Source organism: Paroedura picta, chromosome 5 (assembly GCF_049243985.1).
Source record: "Paroedura picta isolate Pp20150507F chromosome 5, Ppicta_v3.0, whole genome shotgun sequence".
Taxonomy (NCBI): Eukaryota; Metazoa; Chordata; class Lepidosauria; order Squamata; family Gekkonidae; genus Paroedura; species Paroedura picta.
This window is the reverse complement of record NC_135373.1, coordinates 22679614-22707481: the sequence shown is the minus strand read 5'-3', so window position 1 is coordinate 22707481 and position 27868 is coordinate 22679614. Positions and strand designations below refer to the sequence as shown.

General features: G+C 41.8%; 1 long non-coding RNA gene across 1 annotated transcript; it reads right to left on the bottom strand.

The window, feature by feature from the left end:
• Positions 1-14773: 14773 nt before the first annotated feature.
• On the bottom strand, positions 14774-27638 carry LOC143839077 (uncharacterized). The gene is made up of 3 exons (XR_013231588.1): positions 27585-27638; positions 16384-16407; positions 14774-14906 (listed from the first exon to the last, which is right to left on the bottom strand). It is a non-coding gene; the product is annotated as an uncharacterized LOC143839077 (long non-coding RNA).
• Between the last annotated feature and the right edge of the window lie 230 nt (positions 27639-27868).

Below are 27868 nucleotides of genomic sequence, written 5' to 3'. Positions count from 1 at the left end.
TGTCTACTGCCCCTCTATTTCCAGGATGAACAGTATCGGTATCTTACCCCATTTTATATTTTTATTGTATTATATTATGTTTGATCTAGATCTTACCTCAGTAGAGGAAAGGGGGTGTCACAAACTTGCTGCCTGGTTTATTCATTAACCTGCATCACTAACAAGCACTCTATCCAGTTTGGAAGTGTAAAATACTCATTCAATTCTTTAAGAACACTGAAGACTTGGAATAATTGATTGATAATTTGTAATACTTACCGCTTGGGGACTGGGTGCCTAAATTAAGAAAGTAAGCTGTTATTTATACGTCCAGATATTAATGTAATTCTTAGTAGGCACAATCTGATTGTTTCCTCCATTACTGTCATTGTGAGTTAGACAATAAGAAACAGGTGTACATGTAATATTTGCTACTAGTTGGATAGCATTCCCTTAATACAGTAGTGCTCTTTTCTCATTGTTATGGACAGATAATATATTAAATTGCAAAACAAAAAAACAAAAAACATGAGCGTTGCATAAACAGATATAATTTCTGTAGGAAGAAGAGTTTTTGAGTCACTCAAAATTTTCCTGTCCTGTTTCTAAATTCACATTCTTAATAAATCTTAATGAAACATATCATGTTGTACCATTCAAAGCAAAAGCAGATCTTACCAGTTCACTGTCCTGTGGACAAAAGAGAAAGACAAGAAGCACAGCGGCAAGAAGTTGAATTTTCATCTTGGCTTCTTTTGGATGCTTTCAAAGATAAAGTCACTGGTGTGAGAAAAGAAGACCCTCATCGGCTATATTTATACCCTGTCTCCCTACTTGCATAGCAAGGTTGGATGATCAAATACAATGCCTCCTTGATCAAGGGTACCCTTATGATTGCCAATCAGGAAAGGTTAAATCCTGTGAAGGATAAATATTGATTGCAAAAGCCAGAAGTTACCTTGATACCAATGAATCAATGTCGTTATTTTTCATAAACATGTACAAACAGACAAATGCCAGAGCAAAGGATGGCCAAAAATAACAGTTCCCTTTCAAAGAACATTTGAGGAATATCATGGAGGAACCTGAGTTGAACTTTGGAGGGGGAATGGAAACTCAAGCACATTTTCAATAAAGTTTTCATGCTTGATGTGACAAAAAGCTGTTTTTTAGAACCCCAGTATAATAAGGAACTGTGTCCTCTGAAGAGAATCAGATAAAAAAAGATGTAAGTAAATGAAAAGTTTTCTAAGATTTGAGACAATAACAAGCCAAATAACAACACTGACATTAACATGACATGAAGTGGAGAAAATTAAAAATTTGAATGGTATTTTGGATGCTTTTAGTAGTTTTACTTGTAAAATGTTTAAGATCTTCATGTGCCCTCTGGCCCAGCTGGTACGGAGTTTTGGTTTGGGTTGCCGTCAGTATGCTGATGACACCCATCTCTATCTCCCTATGGATGGCAGCTCGGATTCTCCCCTAGAACCACGTACCTACCTTGGCAGGGAAAACTGATATAAAACGTTTTATAGATGGTATGTAGCACCAAAAATGAGTGGTGCTATGAAACTTGTCTGCCAGTTACCCAGGTCTCAGGCAGAGTCAGTCTCCATGCTGTAAGAGGAAGACATGCCAATCTGAGCAGCAGCTGGAGGTCTAAGGCCTTCAGAAGGTCCTGCATGCCAGCTACTGGAGGCATATTTGGGGCATGGCAAGGAAGTGAGAAGGCCAACCTGGATGTGGCCCTTTAAAAGGACTGTGGTACAGCCTGCCACCTTTTTTGTCTCCTCCTGTACATTTAGGTAGCTGCACATCCTTTCATGTTTCATTATCATGTGAGTATTGATTGAACATTTTGTTATATCATCTCAGCTGACAGTTATGGGCAGGTGGACTGATCTTTTGGGGGGAGGTTTAGCCTGCATGTCAGCCTCCCCCATTTGAGCAGGCCTCCCTAAATGCTATGGATGCCGAGCAGTGACTTTTTGGGGAGGACTGCTAGCCTGAATTGTATACCTGGACCATCTGAATTGTCTGAAATATCTCCAATGGCAGGCCTGAGTAGAAGTCCAGTTTGGAGGAGAACGTGACATGGATCACTCTGGCAAAAGTAGGCTAGGTGAAATAGGGGACCAGTTGGCAGGCTTGGTGAAAAAGGGAAAATGTTTTTTTACCAAGGTGGACATCGATGGCATTTCCATTGTAAGTCTAGGTCTCTATTCTACAGCTTATATATCTCATCAGTTTATGAAGCCATCATTGCCACAGTGTTCTATGGTCAGTGGTGGTATGCTATGAGTGTGCACAAAGATGTGTGGGGACAATCCCATTTAGAGTCCACCACTTTTATGAAGGGACACATTGATGAAAGGCTGTATTATATTATCTAACCTATCATTCCTCTTCAGTGTCATGGCTATGGTTTGCTGAGCTGACCTCAGTAGGTAAACATGCTCCTGAAGTGACTCTTGAGCCAACGTAATAATCTTTCAACCTGCCACATCCAGACTATGAGCCCATCTGTTGCTAGCTGTTAATCAGATCCATTGTTCAGAAAAAGTGATGATTTGAAGGAAGAGGTCCAAATCTGAGGAACTCAAGTCATGTCAATTTTTCTGCTGTTTGCCCAAAGAGACCCCTTCTATTTGTTTGATTCTCTTCAAAGTGAAAAAAAAGAACTGGCAAAGAAATGAGTAGAAAAAACAAAGATGATGCACAGGGAATAATGATTTATTTATTTCAAAGTTTTATACCCTGCCACTCACAGTTTGGATGTTCAAACTGCCTTATGCATAGTGTGGAGCAAAAACAAATTTGGTCTTAATGAGGTGGGCTTCCATATGAAGTGCACACCTTATCTGGTTCTTCCCAGGCCACCTGGCAAGGCGAGCCCCCACCTTCTCATTAGAGCTCATCAATCACCATATTTTTAGATAGAGCTTATCTTTAAACCGCCCGTGGCGCCATGGGCGCCACGGACTATATAATTCGGTAAGGGGGGTAGAGGTGGGATTAGTCCGTGATGAGGAAGGGTCCGGATTGGACCCTTCCTCACGACAGACAATCGGAGGGACCAATCGGCAGGCGCGAAGCGCCTGCCGATTGGCCCCTCCGATTCCCAGCTCCAGGAACTGCGAGCCGCACGCAGCGCGGCTCACAGTTCCTCCCGGCCTGACGCGGCGAGAGATGCGAAGCGCCTCTCGCTGCGTCAGGCCACCGACCCAGGGAGCCTCCGATTCCCACCTGAAGGAACTGCGAGCTGCGCGCAGCGCGGCTTGCAGTTCCTCCCAGGCTGACGCGGCGAGAGGCGCAAAGCGCCTCTCGCCGTGTCAGGGCGCCGACCCAGGGAGCCCCCGGCAGTCGCGCAAAGCGCGGCTGCCGGGGGTCCCCTGCCTGGCACGCTGATGCGGCGAGAGGCGCAAAGCGCCTCTCGCCGCGTCAGCGCGCCGCCAACTAAACGAACTCGCCGCCGCTGACCAGCCCGCCGCCCACCAACCCACCGCTGCCGCCGACCAGCCCGCTGCCTAAGGTAGGACCTAGCGCCCGCTGCATTCCCCTGCAGCGGGCTTGATTACTAGTTTTATATATTTATGTCAAATTTCCCCTTTGTTCAAGAAGCTAATTTGTGGAATTGTTCATTAATAGATTTACAGAACTGAACTAAACTGAAGAAGGCACATACTGAAACATTTTCAGTTCTTTTTTCTTCAAGCAAATTCTGCTAATAAATATTTTATTGAGGGAAGAAACCAGAACTTTGTTATTTTTGGTTCATTGTAATTACCTAATTCTGCTGCACAGTATATTTTTTGTTTCATTTCTACATTGTGTGTTCCTTCTTTTGTTAGACAGGATTGAAGTGGGCACCAACAGGTCCTCAGTGGCAGTTGTGTCTCAAGGAGTCAGGCTGGCAGGCTCCTCAGTATTGTCAGGGTCAGGCTTTGGGGTGATGTATCTGGTCCATGTGGTATGAAATGAGTCCTGTGGGTTGGTTGACCATTGCAGGGTCATAGTTAGGCCTAGCCCTGTAGTTCTGGACATAGACTGCATTGTCTAGCACAAGGTAATGGTGTGCTCATGATGGTGTACCAGATAATCTCACAGCATTTATTTATTTATTTATTTATTTAGATTTCTATACTGCCCATTTCTTTGTAGCTCTGGGTAGTTTACCCTGAACATTATATAACTTACATGGAACATTATACAGACTATAATATCAAAACAACTTTCAATAAAGCATCAAAAGATTACAAAACTACATTTATAATATAAATAACAATTAACAGTAACATTGGGAGAGACATGGGCCTAGAGGTGACTGTTGCATGGATCACTGTGGCTAGGTGTTCTGGGTCCAGGTAGGGCGCTAGTAGCTTGGCTTGTCAGAGGTGGTAGAATGCCAGCCTCGCTACCTGGTGGAGGGTGTTGGTGAGAGCTGCACACCATCCAGGGTGGGCAGATGTGCTTCCTTCCCATGGTCCCTTCATACCCAACTATAGGACCTCTGTCTTTGTAGAGTTGAGCTTCAGGCAACTGTGCTTGATCCATTTTGTCACTGCTTCCAGACATCTGGCTAAGGATTCTGGGGGGAGTCAGGAGGAAGAGCTGGGAGGAAGAGCTCCATCAGGAGGAAGAGCTGTGTGTCATCCGCATATTGGTGGCAAACTAGCCCAAACCTCTGCACCAACTGAGCCAGAGGGTGCATAAAGATGTTAAATAAGATAGGAGAGAGGACTTCTCCTTGTGGGACTCCAATGTGAGATGGTGTTGGTTAGATATTCTCTCTCCTATCACTAACCCTTGTCCACGGCCCCGGAGGAAGAAATTCAGACATTTGAGGGCCGTTCGCTGTATTCCAGTGTCGGCGAGGTGGTGAGCTAGGAGCTCATGATCTACTGTGTCAAACGCTGCCAATAGGTCTAATAGTATGAGCAGCACTGACCCGCCCTGGTCTAGCTGGTGTTGGAGGTTGTCCGTCAGGGCGCTGTCTCCACCCCATGTCCAGGCCGGAAGCCCGACTAAAATGGGTCATGGGCTGAAGATTCCTCCAGGAATGCTGATATTTGGTCCACAGCAGCCCTTTCAACTAACTTCCCCAGAATGCTAAGTGCGAAACGGGGTGAGAGTTGTCAGGGTCTTGCATGGCCAGAGATGGTTTCTTGAGTAACAGGCATACCACTGCCTCCTTTATTTCCTCCAGTAATTCTCCTGTTGAGATGGAGAGGTTAATTATTTCCCAGAGGGGGGTTCCTATTCTTCTGTCTGGTGTTTTTAGGAGCCATGATGGGCATGGGTCTAGTGGGCAAGTGGTTGGCCTCGTTGATCCTAGCATCCTGTGTACTTCAGCTTGTGAGAGTCGTCTGAAGTGACTCATTGTTCTCTCCAAAGACGGCCATGGGGCCTCTAGTGCACTTTCTGTGTCTAAAGTTGAAGGAAGTTCATGACGCAGCCTCGAGAATTTGTCTGTAAAGTGACTCGCAAATGCCTCACAGCTACTGTCCAATTGGCTATTATGTTGGTGCCCTTCATCGAGGGCTGTGAGAGATCAAACTATCCGAAATAATTGTGCTGGGCATGAGTGCGCAGACGCGATGCTAGTCGAGTAAAAGTTTCATTTCACTGTTTCATTTCACCGCCATCTCATAGGCTATTATCTGCAATCTATAAGATGCTCTCAATTCTTCATCATGAGTCTTCCTCCAAACTCACTGTAGCCATCTTCTTCTGGCGGAGCTTCTCCATATACCATGGAGCCCGCTTGAGACGGGGTTGGAGAGGCCGTTTGGGAGCTATCTCATCAATGGCTGCCAGCATTCTGTCATGCCAGTCGCTGACAAGTCTATCTAGAGAAGTGCCGGGAAGCATTGGGTCCTGCAGAGCATTCAGGAATCCAATTGGATCTATAAGTCTCCGCGGGCGAGCTGAAATGTGCTCAGCGCCCAATTGAGGCGGAGGTGGCAACCTAAGCCGCGTCTTCGGGGTATAGTGGTCTGACCATGGCACGGCAGTAGTTGTGAATGGATACATGCTCAATACTGCACCAAAAATCAAGTCCAGGGCGTGACCTGCTTGGTGGGTAGGGCCAACAACAAATTGCAGGAACCCTAGCGTCACCATGGCTGACACCAGGTTCAGCCCATTGCCAGAAGATGGCAATTCCGTATGGATATTAAAGTCCCCCAGAATTAATAGTCTGGGGAACTGTAATGTCCATATGGCGGCCGCCTCTAGCAGGGCAGGCAGGGCATTTGGAGGTGCATTGGGTGCCTGATACACCAGCAAGATGGCCACTCACTCGGTTGTGCTCCACCTGAGGCCAACGCACTCAATTCCTGGGATGGTCAGCGCAGGGAGAGCTCTGAAGTTTCTCAAATTTTGTGTTAGTTAGTTAAATTTATTCTGGTCATATACCAGCAAAAGATAAATCATAGAATCATAGAATCAAAGAGTTGGAATGTACCTCATGGGACATCTAGTCCAACCCCCTGCACTATGCAGGACACTCAAAATCCTATCACTCATCCACTGTAACCTGCCACCCCCTTAAGCCTTCACATCAGATGCTGTGATACATCTATTAAAAACAGAATTTAAAGCATCCTGAAATATAGTAATACAAAATAAAACATGGAGTAAGAATATATATAAATACAGCTGTCCAGTTCACTTGATACAGACCATTCTATTGCTAATTTCCATCACTGCTGCACCAAATCTGGCATCACTATAGGTTGTGTCATTATCTCTATATGTAAGCAGCAAAGAAATGTACAATTTTCCTGCATGCCCTGGAAATCTGCCTAACAATGGTAGAATTAGACTTGTTCAGATGTCATTATAGTATCAACATTGAAGGAGAGTATGTTCCATGGTTTCTATATGTCCAGAGCTACAAGGGCATTTCCTTTCGACATAGGGTATTTTTCTATATCTTCCTTCTATTACAGCTGAAGGGAGGACGTTACAGCATACTAAAGTGAAATCCCTATGACTAGGTACTTCAAGTTTGGCTAGGTATGTCATAGGGAAGGACAAATATGTATTGGGTTCGCTGATAATGAAAGATGGTTAATTAGCTACATCTTCTTGGCGTTCTATGACTGAATCTCTGCTTAAAGGCTTCTTTGGCCTTACTCAACAGGAGCTCAGGAGTGAATCCCAAGAGTGCAATTTTAGTTCTCACATTTCGTTGCTATAAAGATTAGTAACCATCCTCAGTTGTTAGTGGGCCAAAGCCACGAGCGAAAATGAATAATCTAAGCCAGTAATTTAGAGCAGTCAGCCATATCCTAGCCTCCATCTTCATAAATCCTATCTCAAGTCTCAGGGTGGCATGAGACACACTTTGGCATTTGAAAGCAGATCTTAAAAATTTAGACTGAACACTCTCCAAAGGTGCAATTTTAGAGAAGGGACCCAACTGTGCACCATATAATATTTGTGACTACAGAGATAGATTCACCATCTTGTTCCATGTGTGGCAGAATGCGTGGTGACTGGTGATCTCTCCCAGCTGCGGGTTGAAATGGTCCCGTCGGCAGCATAGGATTTCATCCAGGTTGTCTGCCTCTCCATTGTCTGGTATGAAGAGGTCTTGGACGAGGTTGTAGGTGGCTGGCCAGCAGACACTCAGGAACACGTCCCTTTCTCTTGACATCAGTGATTGCATTTGCTATTAGGTAGTGGTGGCCAATAGCAGCGCAGACTTACAATCTTACGTCACGCTCGGTCCTTGTCGGGTCTACAGGAACAACAAGGACGGAAAGTCCTTTGTACCTAGGAATACAACAGGCACTAGCACTTACATCTGTACTGTGACATACCTGTGTTCTGACTGTCCTCCCTACTTCTCCCCATTCAAGTTGAGATCCAGTGTGGTGAAGTAGTTAAAGAGTAGCAGACTCTATTCTCAAGACCTGGGTTTGATTCCTGACTCCTCCTTTATATGCAGCCAGCTGGGGTGCAGACTTCCAGATGAGGTCCTTGAATCCTTTGGGAAGATGAAAGAGAGAAACACAAGATGAAAGAGACAGAGAAAGAAAGAGTGGAGAAGGGAAGAAGGAAGAAAAACATCAATTCTCCTGGAGAAAACAACTGCTTTGGAGGGTCACTGACGCTTCAATCCCCATACCCATACAGCAGTATTTACATAGTTCACCACTGTCCCCATCATACTATTCAACCTCACATCTTCCAAAGTCAGATCAGGCAAGCCACGGATGGATGGACTGGCATCTACCTGCCTCCCCCCACATATTCCAAATGGGCTGGGAAGGCTGCTGGTGGTTGGACTTATACCTTCATGCCCCCCAGATATCCAAAAGAATGGAAAAAACAGGGAAGGCCATCTTCTTCCCACCCCCTTCCTCCACATCTCCAAAAGGGCAGGCTGTGAGAGGAAAGTCATGGGTGGGCTGCCTATTTCACACCCAGCCCCATATCTCCCAAAGCCCAGGCTGCTTGGGGGAGGCTATAGTGGATGGGCTGCATCTTTCTGACCCCCTTCCCCACATCTCTCAATAGTCATGGCAGATAAGGAAGATTATAGGGGGGCTGCATCCTTCCTATTCCCCCACATCTCCCAAGGGCCAGGCTGGTTGGGGAAGGCTGCTGGATCTTCCCAGCCCCTCTGAGGAGAGAACAGGAAGTAAAGAGTGCTCTAATATACAGCTGCATTGTCAGGGGAGGTGTTGTGAGCAAAGGACTTGTTAGTTAGGACTCCTGGAAGGAAAAGACTTCCAGGAGCTCCTTGCTTCACCCAAGCCTCAGCTAGATGAGAGTTTCACCCAACCACAGGAGGGATTGGAGATGCAGAGAAACAAGTTGTTGCAGGTGCTCCTCATTCCTCTTCCCAACCCCCAGCTGAAGCACCAATTTTGTCAGCCCACCTAGCTCACCTGAGCTAATTAATCAATTCCAGCTATGTTCCAGAAGAGAGTTTCAGTCTAAAAGGCATCACACCACGTTAGCAAGACCATTGCTTACTGCAGAATTCTGTGAGTCCTCAAAGAATGAGAAATGAGAGAACTGAGAGAGGCTATATTAATTTGAGGCTGGGAGACCTGGGTTGTGGACATAATTTTGCATCAACCTCTGATTGGCTCCATCTGCTGATGCCCTTAGGTTGCTTGTATGAACCCTTGACTTGTTGGACTGAGTTAATACTTTCATTGTATTCTGTCTGTTCCTTGGCATTTTGTGTTTGCAAAACTGATTCTCTTTCCCTTCCTGTCAACTTGTCTGTTCTTCCTTCCAGCAGAAAGCTGAAACCTGTGACCAGCACAAGAGGAAAGACACAAGAGTGACTTCCCTCCCTTGCCTGGGGGAGATGGAGGGTGGGAAGAAGTTTAGGATTAGGAATGGGCGATTCGGATTTGGAAATGTCCGAATCGCCCAAATCGAGCCCGATTCGGACGTTTCCAAATTGGAAACGGTCCCAATCAGGCTCCTAGCTATCTAAAATGATCAGAATCAATTTGGCAGAGTCGGAGGCTAGGCAGCCGTTGCCTGTAGCCTCTGGCTGCCCTTTCTTTTTTTCTGATTTTTTGCTGGTGAAAATGGTTGCGGGGGGGGAGGGGGAAGTGAGTGGCCAATCAGAATGCCTGTAGCTTTTCAGCTCAGGCATTCTGGCTACTCACTGAACACTTTTGATTTTTAAATCTCCTTGTTTTGTAGCCTGCCCAGGAGGAGGCTACTTAAAGCAAGGGGCTGCTTGCTGGAGCTCACTTGAGCTCTGGCTGTCTGTGCTGCTCCCAAGCTCCCTGCCTGGATGAGTGGCCTGCCTGCCTCCTGGACCTAGCCTGGACATTGCTGGAGAAGACAGCAAATTGTTTTAGGGTTTTTTTTCTCTCTCTTCTTTCCTATTTTTCTCTTTTTCCCCCTCCCTCTTCTCCCCCTCTCTCCCTCCTTTTTTCCAGAGTTTTGTGTCTTTGGGTTTCTGTGGGTAGGGGCCTGGGGGGGGTTGGGGGAATTTGATATTTGTGCTTGCTTTAACTGTGTTTTAAAGCTTAACTGTGTTTACTGTTTGGTTTTGTTTAAAAATATTTTGGGGGGGTTGGGGATTTGTGTTTTGAATTTGCATTGTTTCTGGTTGTATTTTGAGGGGTTGTTTGATTGTTTTGGTTTTTATCCCCAGTTTTCTTCAATTGCCACCTTTGGGCTTCATGCCCTGGGTGGCTGCTGGTTGTTTGGTAGTTGTAGGTGTTTTTTGGTGGGGGCTAGTTTCAGTTTGGGGGGGGGGATTGTTTGTTCTTAGGTTGGTTTAGCTGTTAGGGCCTTGCAGGGCCAGTTTTCCTTGATTGCCAGACACCTTTGGGGGAGTGCCCTGGGTGGCTGCTGGTTTTTTGTCTGTTTGTTGAAGCTGTTTCTTTGGTTAGCCTAGGTAGATTTAGGTTGTTTCTGGAAAAATTATAAAGTGCTACTAAGTTTTAGAAAAGTTTCTTTCCTAAGTAGCCAGATAGGATTGCATTTTTATAAGATAAAGTTATTTGGGATCTAGGATAAAAAGTACTTTCTTAATAGTTTAAAAAACTTGAAACCAGCAGGGGCTGTGCCTTATTGAAGGCCGGCTTTCCTGGTAGAGACAGGAATTTAGAGGCCAACAGGTTTAGGGGTTCTTCTTAGCAGATCAGGTGGGGGCTTGGTGCACAAAACTGCTCCAGCCTTCCTTCCAGCTAGTAACACTCAGGTAGCTTAAAACACTTTAATAGTGTAAAAAGGTTTTTTCCCCCCTGAATTTTCCCTGCTGTAAGTTAGGTAGGGCCAGTTAAACTTAGCTAGGCCCAGACAGGTTCCTTAAGTTAAAAAAAAATCCAAGAGAGAGAACAGGAAAACTCCATAGAAGTTAGGTCAGCTTAGGGTCTATCTAAATTAACTAAACAAGTAGCTGGTGGGAGGTTTTATAAGTTGCAAGGTTTCCTTAGAAACAGGTGTTAGGGCAGTTAGTGGCAGGGCCTCAAATTTCCCTGTCTCTTAGATTAGAAGAAACAATTTGTCCAAGGGAACATGAGTGGCAAGAAGGAAGGTCAGGCTAGGGGCCCTGGGGAAAAGGCCCAACAGAAAATTAGAGGGGTGGATGGGAGTGAGAGGGGGAAGCAAGCGTCCTTCCCTCCACCTGAGAAGAGGCCTGTCTTGGGTCGACCTTCCACCTCTGGCAAGAGTGGTGCAATAAAGAGCATCCGCAAGGGTCTCTTTATTGAGGCGGCTGCCAGGGCGTCCCCTTCTAAGGTGCTTTACAACTAATATATATTAGTTGCTTTACAACTTTAATATATATTAAAATAAATTTCTTTATTCACAAATTACTAAGACATACATAGTCAAGCTAAAACTGACTTCCAAAGAAACTTTTTACCAGAATACACTCAATACCATTATGCCTTGCCATTAAGAATCTCCATCATAGTTTCATAGTTCTGCAAAATCAGCCCATTCAAGATCTTTGTATTGAGATTTCCTATAATTCCAAAAACATTCCCAAGTACTTTTGTGTCTGTATGTAATTTTGACTCTAATAACCCCTGTCCGTGTGGCCATTTCAGAGAGTCCTAATATATTTAATATTCAACCTTCCTTAAAAAGGTGTCTCCAAATCTTGACATAATCTTTGCTGTTGTCGTAAAATAAATAGTTCCATGTAATATTTCAGGATTTCCTGATTTAATAATACATTTTTAAAAGCTTCTTTATAAAGAAAATTAATTTTAAATATCTTTTTCTTTTTGTTACAAATATTTCTTAGGTTTTTTACCCTGCCATCACATGTGAGAAAAGGATGATTTCTCTTGCTTCCACTGCCAGCAGCAGGGCTTTTCAGGTTTTCATTAGAAGTTTGGGCTAATTTCACCAGTTTTGTATACCATCTGTATATCATTTTTAGAGATTTTCTTTCAGGGAAGTACAATTTTTATAATTTAAGTTTCTTTTCCATAATTTTCCCAACTGTGTGTCCAATATTAACTGATCATTATCCCTTTCACATTTTCCTCCCAAGTATACCAATTCAACAATAATTTGTAAATTTTAGAGAGTGCCACTTCTTTTTCTTCACTTATAATAATAAAATATTCAGACTTTATTTTAGAAAACCCTATTTAAAAGTGCTTTTTAAATATTTCATTTAATTGGTGGTATTTATCCATTGACATTTTTCAAAATTCAATCCATTCTTTAAGTCTGAATTTTCTACCTTTATTGGTCAACAGATCTTCATAAGTAATCCACTCACTATTTAAGGTTTTTTTTTTCTTACTTTACAAATCTCCACTAAAGGGAATAGCCATAATGGGTTTGTTTGGTTAGAACCTGTTTTTATATTTTTTCTAAAACCCCAATACACTATTTCTAATATTATGATTTGAAAAATATGCATGAGTTCTATGAGATTCGAATATCCAGTTGAATCCTTCCAAACCTAAATTCTAGCATTTTTCAATATCAGTTCTTTTAAACAAATTAAATATGTTGCTTTATCATAAAGTTGTATATTCAGTAGGTTTAACCATATCTTTTTTATCAGATAATTTTTGTAGCTGATTCTTGGTTTCTTATTTTGCTATATAAAGTTTCTTATATCTGTTTGCCATATATTTAAATAGTCTATTTTATTGTTATTGGTATTGTTTGAAAAAGGTAAAGCACCTTTGGTAGAATCATTATTTTAATAAAATAGATTCTTCCCTTAAAATAAATTAAGTCTATCTTGATTCTGATTTTTCCTTATATTCTGTCTTGTTTTGAATGACCATTATGAGATAAAGGATTTGTTAACCATATACCCAAGTATTTAATCGTTTTTCTATCACAAAACCACTTTTCCTTTGAAGGATTTCTTTCTTATTCTTGTTCATATTTTTTGTCAAAACTTTTGTTTTATCTTTGCTAATCTTTAAATCAGAAAATATATTAAAATTTTGAATTACTTTCAGCAGGCACTATATTGTTTTAGGACCTTCAGAGTTTAAATGTCTATATTAATGTTAAAATTGTACAACTTTTATTGTGCACAAGTTTTTAGAGTATTTCAAAACAGTGTGTTATGCACTATATGAACCAATAGACAGATGCATTTCAGACCTTATAGGGCATTCTTCAAAGGTCTGCTTTTAACATGCACACATTCATAACACATATAGAGCACCCATTAAAATCTCTGAAGTAAGAGCATGTAAATATAAAATATATAATGGATTTCTAAACAATCCAAGCTCTACTACATAACAGAAAAAAATTTAAAGTCATAAAACTTACTGCAAAGTACAAGAATCACTTAATGAGTTAAGATGTGAATTTATCAGTCATTAACTCTCTGCAAAAAATTACCAAAAATTTATTCCAACTGTTAAAGACTTATAACAGAAAAGGAGAAAAAATGTAATGAAAACTACCTTCTAAATTCTGCCCAAAATTTGTGTCCTCTTATTACTGCTTGCATTGCAATGAGTGAAGTGGTTGTCTGATGAGGGAGAAAACTTATAAATTGAGAGGATGATGCAAGAGTGCTCATGGAAAGTCGTGTCCAACCAGCTGCGACTGGCCAGAGCCAGAAGGAAGGGGGGGGGGGCAAAAACATTTTTGTTGTGTATCTATCTGAAAATAGACATCTCATGTACAATTGAATCAGGGAGAAGAAGAAACAGAGAAAACAGCAACAGCATTTTGGACATTTTGGGTTCATAAAAACCCTGCATCTGTGCGGAGACTCTATTGGTGGCCCACCCTCTGAACTAATATAGAAAATTATGTGAAAGGCTGTCCCATGTGCATCATGGCGGGAGACAAGCCAAAAGGTCTATCACAACCACTCAGCATGCCACTGGCCCCTTGGAGAGAAATTACCATGGATTTCATCACTGATCTGCCCTTAGCCAGGGGAAAAGAATAGTTTGGGTAGTGGTGGATGCCTTTTCCAAGCAAACACACTTATTATTGTTGTTGTTGTTGTTGTTGTTGTTCAATTTATTTCCTGCCTCTCCCCGCAGGCTCGAGGCGGGTAACAGTAATCTCAACCCCATTAAAACCCATTAAAACCCCCCATTAAAACTTTAATACCAACATGGCAGCAAAAAAAGAACCCCCCCCCATACTTATATCAGAGATAATGGAAGAGTGCAATGTACACTTCCCTACTCCTGGGGAGGGTGATGTCCCAAGTTCACTGACCCCAGCCTCAACCATAGACCTGGTGGAAGAACTCCATTTTGCATGCCCTGTGGAAAGCTGACAAATCCCGCGGGGCCTGCAGCTTACCAGGGAGCTCATTCCACCAGGTAGGGGCCAGGACCGAAAAGCCCCTGGCCCTGGTTGAGGCTAGGCGTGCTTCCTTAAAGCCATGAATGATCAATAGGTTCTCACCCACAGAGTATAAAGCCCTGTGGGGGGCATAGGGCGGCAGGCGGTCTCTCAGGTATGTGGGTCCCAACTAGCATATGGCCTTAAAGGTTAGAACCAGAACCTTGAACTGGATCTGGGCAACTATTGGTAGCCAATGCAGCTGCCTCAGAATGGGCTGGATATGGTGTGCCAGTGAGGACCATAGCAGTTGCATTTTGCACCAGCTGAAGTTTCCAGGTCAGGGACAAGGGTAGGCCAGCGTAGAGCGAGTTACAGAAATTTCCTCCTGTGACGATCCAGAAAATCACACAAACCATTTCCCTGCAGTTTAATTTAATTTATTTATTTGCAAATCTTTCCACATTCCCCAAGGCTGTAACAGAACAGATCTTATTGTCCTGAGCCATTTATATTAAGGCAACAATTTCCGTATCTAATCAAGAATTAATCTAGATAACAACACTATGCAACACGATGATCTATTGTCATTTGATTGGCTTGAGTGAGCACAGCAGGAATGACAGAAGAATGTGAGGCATCATTGCCGTGGTCCAGGGTCTTCTCAAAAGTCATGTCCCTTATTTAGTCTAGAATGCAAATGATAGCTATTAGTACAAACATTCCCAATGAATCAGTGACTACTTAGAATCAGTTCTCTGCAAGTATTTCAGTAGGGTCACGTAGAACTTGGTGGTGGTGAAGTCGTGTCTGACCCATCGCAACCACATGGACAAGGATCCTTCAGGCCTTCCTGTCCTCTTCCATTCCCCAGAGTCCATTGAAGCTCCTACTGACTGCTTCAGTGACTAAAAACTAAGATATTTTAAATCCCCTTAGGCTCAAGGAAATATTTAATCTTAGCTGGTTCATGCCCCATCCATTTCTTCTTCACCATAATCATGGATGTGCCCAGTCAGGTTGGTGTGGCAGTTTTTGGAAAGACAGCAATGGATGGGAATGGTAAAGTTCAGAGATGATAAAGAATGGACTTAGGGATGTGCCTTTAACAAAATTACTATTTTTAATTTGGATTTTGGGGAAACCTTAAATACTAGTATTTTGTGTATTCAAATTCTGATACAATTTTGGGATTCAGGTTTCTGTTTTGGAACTGTTTAAATTCCATGATTCCATAGTAGAGACAATTTCAGAAACATAGGGAAGGCTGGGGGTTTATTGTTATTAAAATGACCCCAAAATTACAGAATCCCTATTGAGTGCCTGGTCCCTCAGCAGGCCCATTCTGGAGGTGTCCGGAATGGTGATGACATCATGTGGATTTGGGGATTATCCCCATGTCCATACTGATGCCACCCTGGCATTTTCCACCCATACAGGGGAAATTGCCTGATTTTTGTTATCATTATTGATTTAAAATGTACAGTTGGTAGGTGTCTGGAGAGACAATTATGCATCAAATGGATTTTCCGCTCTCTTTTTTGGTCCAGAACAGATTTTTTCTGGATTTCAAATGTGATTATAGGACATTAAAAATAGAAATTGTTCCAGGAATAATTTTGGACCACCACTTGGTTACTTTAAAATTCAGGTGGATAAAAGAATTAGTTTAGAAATAAGATGGACTCTTAATAATATGTTACTACTAGATCAAATGATTGTTAGAGATTGTGAACAAAAACTAACTGATTTTTTGGGAAGAAAAAATCCTTAAATAACAGTGCATGATTGAATTGTATGGGATTCAAGCAAAGCATGCATAAAAGATACCTTGACAATGCATAGTATTTGGAAGATAAAGAAAAATCACAATTAAGGAATTGGAAATGGAAATTTTAAAAAGCCAAATAATAAAATTATAATAGAAAAATAATGAATGTTTTAAAAGGTCAAATTGAGATCATTTTAACAGAAGTAAACAAACAAGTGATAGATAGTAAATAAGAGTATTTTGAAGCATCAAACAAGCCAGTAAGGTGATTAGCTTGGAAGTTTAAAGAGCTCAAAAGATGTAATACTTTCCCTAGGTTCTTTTGAGGTAAGCATGAGTTTTTAATTGGTAGAACTGAGACCTCAAATGATCAACTCTGATATATAAATACTCACAGATCCTTGGTTGTCATCACCTCCCTAAAAAAACATAAAAGAACAACATGGGTATAAAATGCTATTTAGGATCCTTGGTCTGTTTAAAAAAAATAGCATCAATTGCCCTCAGGGGTCAGCACCAAAGCCTAGGACACAGTGCTAAAGGCAGGAGACAAAGAGTACCTCTTTGCCCCTTTGCCCATGAATCTGTTTTGATAAATGTAGTTTATACATCCTGAGCCTATTACATTTCATTGTTATAATTTTTGGCTGCTTTTTAAAGGGGGGGGCAGATGCCAGGACCCAAAAGCTGTTGTGATGCAGCCCACTTTCTAGAGTTATGTAATGGATCTCAATGAACACTCCCCAGATGTCATTGGGAGTATTTAATTAGATTCTCTGTTTCTCTGTGTCTCTGTCTCTGTCTCTCTTTCTCTCTCATGCTTTTCCCTTGAAAACTGTGTGCTTGCTATGCTTTCTACATTGGTTGGTTCATTGAACAGAGTATATGAGGAGATCAGAAATTCTTCCATAATTCTGCATGGAGCATATATGGGGGGGGGGGGGGGGGCTGAGTGCCTAATTTAAGATGTTATTTGTGTAATCAACAAATATATGTTGTAAAAAGATTTTTTTTCTTATCAATTGAAATGGGCCCAACTGCACACAATATTCTTAACAGATATTCACATAGCAAATCCCTAACTTACATGTATTTAAGCAACTACATGTATTTAAGCAACTCAGATTGTTATTGCCACTGAACAAGGATGCCTTCCAAAGCCAAATCTTCACTTCTTTGCTACCCTGCTATTTTTAAATTAAAAACCAGATGATCTAGTCCAAAATGGGAAATGGTTGGACAGAAATCCATCAAAACAGACAGTATTTCCATCACATACAGTGAGGCATTCTCTCCTGTGATCATCATAAATTTCCCTTGGCTTCAGTGGAGCCCAAGATTTTTCTCTGTGTTTTTTCCTCTCCTACAGATATGGGATGTATCTTGAGGGTGGGGGAAGCAAAACATGGCCAGAAACAACAAAAGTTCCATGAAGACAGAGTATGCATGGCAGCAACCACACTAGGCTGCTGCCGGGTCCCTACAGTAGTGTGGCATGCCCCACTGCTTCCTGCATATGCATGGGGGAAGAAATCCCCAGCCTATGCAGACTGCCCCAGTATAGCATGTGAATACGCACAATGGCCATGGCTGGAAGAGACCAGTGCACTGCGTGGTGCCAGTGGGGGGGAGGGCATCCACTGCACAATGGCAGAAGAGCAGCATACCACTCTCCCACCAAGGTGGGGGTGGGAGAATGCCCCCTCTAGGTCTGCAGTGCTATGGAACTGACAGGAGCATGTTGTGTCCCTGCAGGAACACCGTAGGTCTTCCAATTATGCACAGGGCTGACACCAGAGGGCCGTGGAGGGCGCCTGTGGTATTGTCGGTAACGTGGCAGTTCCTGCATTTGCATACCATGGGCAATTCTGGGCAATTTACCAGGCCAGGGCAAGGGCTGGAATGGTGACAAGGTCATACATAATCAGGGATAAACACTGCCACCCCAGGCTATCCGCCCCATGCATAATCAGTCTATGGGGTCACCCCTGCAAAGTGTCTTGGGGGCCAGTCCCAGCCTGAGCCTGGTGGTGCCATGAGAAGTCCTGGTGACTCCTCTCTCTCCTTCCCCTCCAAGAGGAGAAAGACGCCGCCACCACTGCCACCAACCCTGAGCCTATCCTATTTCACTTCTTCAAGCAGCTGAAAATTGAGCCCTATCTACCCCTAGAGAATCATTTTTCACTCAGAAAAACAAACAATCTCAATAGACTGAATTGCTCATTTCATGGACTCTTTCATGGACTACTCTTTGCCTGGAAATATCAACAGACATTGGCATTTGGTATCAGATACTGAGGGGTATGAGATTGCTTCCTTAATTGGCTTTGGGAAAACAGCCATTAGGGACTCCTTGATTCACTCTGATAGTTTACATGGCCTTATGTGTCTTCGGACTGTATAAGTGACATAATTATTCAGTGTGTGTTATGGCCCCATCTCCAGAGGGTGCCTCTACACCACTCCCTGAGCTCATTCTGCCAGCTCCCTCAGGGGAAGAAGTGGAGGAGCTGGAGCAAAGCAGCAGGGTGCTGATTACAGAGGCAAGTCCCGATAGGGAGCCACAACTAGGTCCCAGCCAGACAAGCACCATGCCCTCTGCATCAGCATTGCCTCAGCCTGCAGCAACAACTCTGAACAGCCCAGACTCCTCTCCAGACCGCAGGAGGGAATGCAGGAGGACAACGTTGGCAACACGCAGGAAAAGTCCTTGGCTTAGACTAAAGCAACAGGCTAGGTTGGGCTCAGGTGGGGCTCATTCATCGGAGGAAGGCTGAGTGCCAGGTGCAGCCACTTGGTGTGGCAGCTCAGCTTGTTCTTAAGCACAGCCAAAGTGCTTCTCAGTGTGGCTGCAACCTATGCACATGTCCACCCGTTGCCTTGACTGGTTTCCTGCTCACCGACACTTCGGCGAAGCTCTGTTTGACTGACTCCCGGCTTGACCCTTGCTTCACCCGACTAGACTACGCTTTGATTGAATGCTCCACAGATTCCCAGCTTGACCTTGGTAAAGATAAACGATAACTCTTTCGGTTCTCCTTTGGACTTCATCCACTAACAATTCCCGATAATACCCAGACTGGACTTTTGACTACTCTCTGGTACGTGCTTTGAACTTGCTTGACTCTGTAACTGTGCTTGCCCTTGCATTAACCCTGCGTGTGCCCGCTAGGGCAGCACAGTGTGCCTTTTTGCTGTAGAAATTCAGATATTTGAGAACTCTGATATTAATTTTACAAAGGAATTGCCTTTCTTTTCTAACTGTAATTCAAACAATGTAATTTTTATTCTCTGGTTTCCTTGCCTTAAACATTACATTGCCAAGTCTAAACATTCAGTTCATGTCAGAATCAATGTCTCCCATTTATTATTGAACATCATACAGTTGAATTGAAATTTTGTGTTCTGTACATTATTAAACCTCACATGTATACCCGTTGATATCACTGAAGTACTTCTACAACAAGAACCTAGACCACTTAGTAGATTAGGAACTAAGTTTCATTTGGTATAAACACATCACAGGATTTATCCTGTTTCTTGTGATTTTTTCATACAAATTGAATATTTATCAACTTACCCTTAATACACTTGCTTATTGTCATGTCCACTTCAAGTACTTAGGGTTTGTGAACTCCTTTGAGCTACTGCTTTCTGTTAATTATCAGTTTTTTGACAGTAGCCTTTGTAGAATATTTTGATCACTATTTTGACAGGTCTGTTTGACCTTTCTAATTTGCAACAGCTGCAGTTCATGAACTCATCTCAATAGCTGATTCAATTAATCCTTTAACTGAAATGTTAGTTCTAGCTTCTCTTCTCATGACTGCACTAAGTGTTGCTGAGTAAGCACTTAGAGGCTGTCACTGAGGTAAGAAATGGGGGTTACCCAAATTATGTTGATGGTAAATGCCTTATGTGTCCTTGATAGATATTAATGAGTATTTTTTTACTTTATACCTAATAAACAATTGTAGGTTCTCTGTCAACCATTATTTGAATGTTTTAAATGTGATATATAATGATTTTTGGTGAATTCATATTGATTTGAAGAGTTTTTGCTCAAATGAAAATTTTACTTTGCATTTTTATTACTATGTAGAATCATAGAATCATAGAGTTGGAAGGGGCCATACAGGCCATCTAGTCCAACCCCCTGCTCTATGCAGGATCAGCCCTAAGCATCCTAAAGCATCCAAGAAAAGTGTGTATCCAACCTTTGCTTGAAGACTGCCAGGGCCTATTGTAACTATTTTCATTTTATAATGGTTGTCCTATTTGGTTGATGTCATCAATCACTGCACTTTTAAATAGAGCTTAATTGCTGATTTTATAAACTTATGTAAAATTTTCCCTTTGTATAAGTTGCTAATTTGTGGAATTGTTCATTAATAGATTTACAGAACTGAACTGAAGAAGGTACATATGAAAACACTTTCAGATGTTTTTTATTTTCAAGCAAATTCTGCTAATAAATATTTTCATCAAAGGAAGAAACTGTGCAAGTTTGTTATCTGTGATTCATTGTAAATAGCAAATTCTGCCATACAGTATATTTCTTTGTTTCATTTCTGTGTTGTGTGTTCCTTCTTTTGTTATATAAACTTATCCACAAGGCAGATATTCAAAAACATACCTGCACTTCTATTTCAGGTCAGGTGGCCTGTGGTAAAAGGATGTGGATTCTTCTGCATTCCCTTTCTGGTCATGGTAGCCATCAGAGGCATGGCAAGGCAGGCCCATGCATACAGGAAAACTGGATCTTCATGCCCTCCCTCCCTCCCTCCCTCCCTCCCTCCCTCTCTCTCTCTCTCTCTCTCTCTCACACACACACACACACACACACACACACACACACACACACACACACACACACACATACACAAATTCCTTCAGGAATACTAAATGCCCTGATTGGCTTCGTGGTGCTGTGGAGCTAAATGGGGCATTTTTACCCACCACCATAACAGTATGCCATCATGCATCTCTGCCCTATCTTGAGGTTCTGTGGAACTCAACAGCCCCAAGTAGTGCATGCCCAGGTACCCCAATTCACCCACGCTGGGACCAATGAAGTGGAGTTGACTTTATGGAGGAACTGTATGGGTATCTTACCCTATTTTATATTTTTATTCTACTATTTTACAGGTTTATTGCAAACCCTTTACCTTGTTAGCCAGCCTGAGAAATTGTTAGGGGTGGGATACAAATACAATAATAAAGAAATATATAAGTAAATCAGAAGTTCTTCCATAATTCCGCATTGAGCAAGTTCTGCAAAAACTTTCTTGCTTTGTTTTATTTTTTAAAAATATTTTTACTTAACAATTTAGTCTTGCCCATCTGAACAAAAAGTTCTTAATGGATATACCAGTAACACATTCGTTAAGCATCCTTGAAATTTTCATTAAGACAGTCCTCTATAATGGGAATTTGGGGATGAATCTTTCCCTAGATTGGATGATTTTAAACAACTACATGAGCATCAAATTGTTATTGCCACAAGGAAGTCTTCCATAGCCAAACCTTCACTTCTTTGTTACTCTGCCATTTTCAAATGAAAAACCAGATTATCTAGTCCAGGGTGGGAAATGGTTGGACAAAAATCCCTCAGAACAGAAGGTATTCCCACTATCTAAAGTGGGAGATTGTCTCCTGTGATCATGATAAATTTCCCTTGGCTTCATTGGAGCCCAAAACTTGCTCTGTATTCCCACCACCACAACTGATATAGGATGTATCTTAGCCATGGGAGAAGAAAAATATGACCAGAAACAACAAAAGGTTCAAGATGAAGATTAATTCTGGATTCATGTCCAAACCACAAAATGAAACTCAAACTTGAGGAAACCAGGAGGCTGATGAACTGAACTGTTTCTTTTTGGTTCATGAACAGTAGGGAGCAGAGAGCATAAAAGGACTCCAAGACATTTAAACGCATTCCAAGAACATAGAAGGACTTTATATGGCTCAATGCTGTGATTTCTGCATTGGCTTGTTTCTTTGTTAAACAATGTTCCCTGCAGGGTTTTGTGATCTGCAGGTATCAATCTATTGGTCGTTCCCGGCCCCAAGAAGGCAAGCCCGGCCTCAACCAGGGCCAGAGCCTTTTTGCTCCTAGCCCCCACCTGGTGGAATAAGCTCCCAGAAGAGCTGCAGGCCCTGTGGCAGCTGCAAAACAGAGCTCTTCCACCAGGTTTATGGTTGAGGCCAGTGTTGTGAGGAAGATCTGATGGGCCCCCCAATGCTAAGATGGCAAGCATTAGCTATGTCTTCTATGCTCCCTCTTCCCGCTTCTCTCCTCTATACAGATTTTTTTTTTTTGGTGAAGGGGGGTTAGTGGGGTTGAAGACCACCAAGTGTTTCTTTTTTAAAATTTGGAAGTCTGTTTTTACTGTATGTATATGTGTGGCTGCAATGGTTTGAGAGGGTTTTACTGGGTTTTTACATGGACAGATTGTGTGACCCACCATGAGCCGGTTTGGGAGTGGAGGGTAATAAGTCTAAATAATAAATAAATAAATAAATAAATATTATTGGGCCTTACCCTACATATGTTTATTATTATGTATTGATGGGTGTCTGCCTCCCCTCTGTTTTCAGGATAGGATGTTATAAACTTCTCCCCAGGTTGGTCAATTCACCCATGCCGGGACAAATTAAGTGGAGTTAACTTTATGAACTGTATGGGTATCTGACCCTATTTTATATTTAATTCTACTTATATTCTACTTTTTGAACATCACCTAAATCCAGAGAACAATATATTATTTATCTTGAATCCAAAATCAAAGCGTTCCTCTTTGTGAGGAAGAGAGCATAACTTTAAAATACTCAAAAATTAGGAGAAATCCCAAAGAATTTGCTGGAGAATTCCAGGTACACCTATCAAACAATGCAGCACATATAAATACCTGGGAATTCTGCTCAGTGAAAGCACATCTAGCAAGGGAAAGAGCAATGTCATTAAAAACTATACGGCCATAGTGAAGTTTTTCTGTGAAATGGGTAGATGTGTTATATGGTTCAGTTCTTGGTTCATGGCCAAATCACAAACTGAACTGAATCAGGAGGCTCACAGGTGAACTGAACTGTTTTATTTTAGTTCATGAAGAGTAGGGTGAAGCATGAATTTAAAGTGAGTCCAAGACGTTGAAACCCAGTCCAAGCACTTGTAGGGGTTTTATGTGGCTCGAGTCACATTAAACCAAAACCATGGCAAATACACATGATCACACATAACATCTGTATGCTTTCCCTTGGGTTAAGTAGCACTTGAATTGAATGCAGCTGCCCTGGTCATGGACACATAGTCAGAACGCTAGGTGAAATCTGACAGGCATCATCTAGACCCCCAAGAAATAATATTATAAATCATGCTGCAGAAACAGAGATTTAAAACACTCGCCAAGTCTGTGAGTTTCTAAGTTTAATAGGAGAAGGAAAATGCATTAGTTTATATATTTCTCAAAATGCCAGCCTTAAACTCATGACAGAGATTTAAGAAGATACCAACACTTCTAATTCATTTAAGCTTTAAAACTTTTGTCAACTGTATTAGTTAACTTATTTGTTTTAGCCCCTCTAACATAATTTCACAGGTCTGAACTTATAGCAAAAATAGTGCTGCAGTTTATTTGAATTCTCAAGTAAATAATGCAATGCAACTCAACTGAATTCATTTGAACACTTTGTAACCATTCTCTAATGTATGTGTGTGAGTTTCTGTCAAGGGATTTAGATGATGGCACTTTTCCCACTCAACAAAAACTTGTAAAAAGCCCTTTCATAAACAATTATGTTTCACACAAACATATCCCAAACTCATCAATAAGATCTGCAAAAATCCTAGAATCATAAAGCTTCTTAGATAATGAATGTTTGTGAACATGGATGCTATCAGTTCTGCCCAATATCCATACTCTGATAAATGCCAAGGAGAAGCCCAAGGGATTTGACTAGCCATGTGAAGTATGGAAGACAACTAATAGACCACAGATTATTACTCCTTCCTTCTCATCCATGTAGGAATAAATGATACTGCCCAGCAAAGTATGGAACATATTAAGAAAGACTTTGTGGATATGGGGGGAAAGGTAAAGGACCTGGGAGCACAGGACATGTTTTCATCTGTTCTTCCTATAAGTGGCTGCAGCTTAGGAAGAGAGAAACATCATGAAAGTAAATGACTGGATATATCACTGGTGTTGTTGGGAAAGGTTTGGATTTCTGGATCATGGTCTATGATGTCAGTATGTGCAGGTACTATCAGGAGATGGTGTACACCTCACAAGGGAAGGAAAGAGTATTTTTAGGTGAACTCTTGCACACCTGGAGAAGAGGGCTTTAAATTAAATCCAAATTGGGAGTGAGATGTACATTCAGGACCTAGTATGATGGCAAGAACTGAAGTCAGAGAACCTGGATGAGATACTCCTGAACCAAATTATACAATTCTCAAAGAGGGTGAAAACAGTGGTCATGGGTGACTTCAATGACTCGGATATCTGTAGGAAGACCCAACTCTGCTAAAAATACAAACTCCATTAATTTCTTAACCTGTCTTGCTGACAGCTTCATTTCCCAGAAAGGAGAGAGTGGAACCAGGGGGTCTGCTATTTTAGACTTGATTCGCATCAAAAGGGAAGAACTGGTAGATGAGGTGGTAGTATTGGGCACACTTGGTAGTAGTGACCATATGATTTTGGAATTTTAAATTGTGCATAAGAGAAAACTTTTGTGTAGTTGGACATATAGTCTGGACTTCAGGAAGAAGATTTTAACAGAATTGCAGGTATGTTGGGTAGAGTCCCATTGTCAGAAAGACTTAAAGAGATGGGATTCCAAGACGGTTGGTAGTTTCTTAAAAGTGAAATACTAAAGGCTCAGTCACAAACAATTCCATTGAGAAGAAATGATGGAAGGCGCCTAACAAAGCAAAGGTGGCTCCGTAAGCAGCTGTCAAATGATTTACGGAATAAAAAAGAGTCATTTAGGAAATGGAAGTAAGGTCTTTATTACCAAGGATGAGTATAAACAAATAATTGTAGGGGGAGTGTTAGAAAAGCTAAAGCTTAATATGAGCTTAGGTAACAAGAAGTGCTAAACATAGCAAAAAAGGCTTCTTTAGTTATATTTAAAGTAAGAAAAAGACATGGGATTCTGTAGGACCACTGCGAGGACAATATAGTGAAAATTATAACAGAGAGGGCTGAACTGCACAACTCCTATTTCTCCTCAGTCTTCTCCTGTGAGGGAAATACTGCTCAATGTGGTAAAAACGTATCACAACAGGGGGGCATTGGGAATGGTAGTCTAGGATCACTGTGGGGGCAGTCCATGAACACCTTGTTTCTTTAAATGAAACAAAGTCTTCTGGGCCAGATGAATTGCATCCAAGGGTATTAAAAGAACATGTGTCTATTATTTTTGACACTTCTTGAAGAACAGCCCTTCTGTTCTTCAAGAGATGCCAGATGATTGGAGGTAGGCAAATGTTGTTCCCATCTTCAAAAAAGGGAAAAAAGAGGATCAGCTTGAGGAATGTAGCTGGTGAAATTTTGGAGCAAATAACCAAACAGTCGGTCCTTGAGCAGCTGGAACAAAGAGCTGTAATTTCTAAGACTCAGCATGGGTTTCGCAAGAACAAGCCATATCAGACCAAACATCTCTCTTTTTTTGAGAAAGTGACTACTTTCAGAGGGAAGCTGTGGACATAGTTTATCTGGATTTCAGCAAAGCTTTTGATAAGGTTCCACAAGATGTTCTTGTTGACAAGTTGGTAAAATGCAGTATAGATCCTAATTCTGTCAGGCGGATCAATAAGTGGAGTGCCCCAGGGATCTGTTCTGGGGCCTGTGTTGTTCAACATATCTATAAATGAATTGTATGAGGGATTAGAGTGGGCACTTATTAAATTTGCAGATGATACTAAACAAGAGCCTCTTGTGGCGCAGAGTGGAATGCAGCAGTCATGCAGTCTGAAAGCTCTGCCCATGAGGCTGGGAGTTCAATCCCAGCAGCTGGCTCAGGGTTAACTCAGCTCTCCATCCTTCCGAGGTTGGTAAAATGAGGACCCAGCTTGCTGGGGGGTAAACAGTAATGACTAGGGAAGGCACTGGCAAACCACCCCATATTGAGTCTGCCATGAAAACGCTAGAGGGCATCACCCCAAGGGTCAGACATGACTCAGTGCTTGCACAGGGGATACCTTTACTAAACAAACACTAGCAAACACAACTGAAGACAGAATCAGAATACTGGATGATCTTGATAGGCTCAAGAAGTGGGCTAAACTGAATGAAATTAAATTCAAGAGGGATAGATGTAAAGTACTGTATTTAGGTAGGAAAAAACATCTATACCAATATAGGATGGGGGAGACTTGTCTTGGCAGTAGTGAGGGCAAAAATTGGCTAGGAGTTTTTGTAGTCCATACATTGAACATGAGTCAGCAGTGTGATGTGGTGGCTAAAAAGGCAGATTTGATTTTGCACTGTATCAAATGTGGTACTATGTCCAGATCACAGGATGCAATGGTACTGCTTTACTCTGTTCTGTTTTGGCTTAGAGTACTGTGTTCATTTTGGGGCACCACAGTTAAAGAGGGATGTAGACAAACTGGAACATGTCCAGAGGAGGGCAACAAGGATGGTGAGGAGTTTGGAGACCAAGGTGTATGAGGAAAGGTTGGGGGAGCTTGTTGTGTTTAGCCTGGAGAAGAGACGACAGACAGGGGATCTGATAACCATCTCCAAGTATTTAAAAGGCTGCCATATACAGGATGGAGCAGAGCTGTTCTTTCTTGCCCCAGAGGGATGGACCAGTACCAATGGGATGAAATTAATTCAAAAGAAATTCTGACTAAACATCTAGAAGAAGTTCCTGGCAGAGTGGATTCTCTATGGAACAGGCTTCTTCAGGAGGTGGTCAGTTTTCCAACTTTGGAAATATTTAAACAGAGGCTGGATAGCCATCTGACAAAGAGGCTGTCTTCTGTGAAAGTTCATGGGGGCGTCATGTTACAGTGTATGAGCAAAAGGTTCTGTGTGTCCTGTATAGTGCAGGGGTTGTAATAGATCACCCAGGAGATACCTTCCAACTCTGTTATTCTATAATTCTATGAAGTGTCTGCTTTTGCATACATGCACACTTCCTCACACAATGGAACAGGGATCATAAGAGTACAGATAGAAGGAGAAAGTAAATTAGTAAAAAATTAGTAAACAGCATCACATTCAAAATATGCAGTATGGTAATTCTTTGCTAGAATACCCAATCAGTTATTTGTATTCAATTGTCATTCATAAAAATGTTGGGGGAATAAATATGTCAAGGCCAGACACTTTCCCAGTTGTGAAAAGAAAGAATGAAGATACTAGTTGCTTGACCCAATTCATCTCCTCCCAGGGCAAATACATGCACAAACACAATATGCTTTCCCTTGGGTTAAGTAGGCCTTGAGACAGATAGGGCTGTGCTGTACAAGGACACATAGTGATAGCACTTGGTAATATCTGACAGCCATCATATGCATGCGAGAGAATAAAATATAATGAATCATGCAGCAAAAATACAAAGGATTTAAAATACTTACGAGTATGATTTCCTAAATTAAAGAGGGAAAAACTGCATTATTTTCTTTATTCCTGAAAGAAGCAGATATTTAAGAAGACGCAGTTCTAATTTAATTAAGCTTCTAAGATTTTCATAAACAATGTATTCATTTTAGCCCATCTAATGCTATTTCCCAGGACTGCATAAGGAGTAGAAATAGATATTAAATTCATTTAAAATAACAAGGAAATAACTTAATGCAACTTAATTAAATTCACTTGAACCCTTAGTAACCATTTCATAATGTGTGTGTCTTTCTGTGAA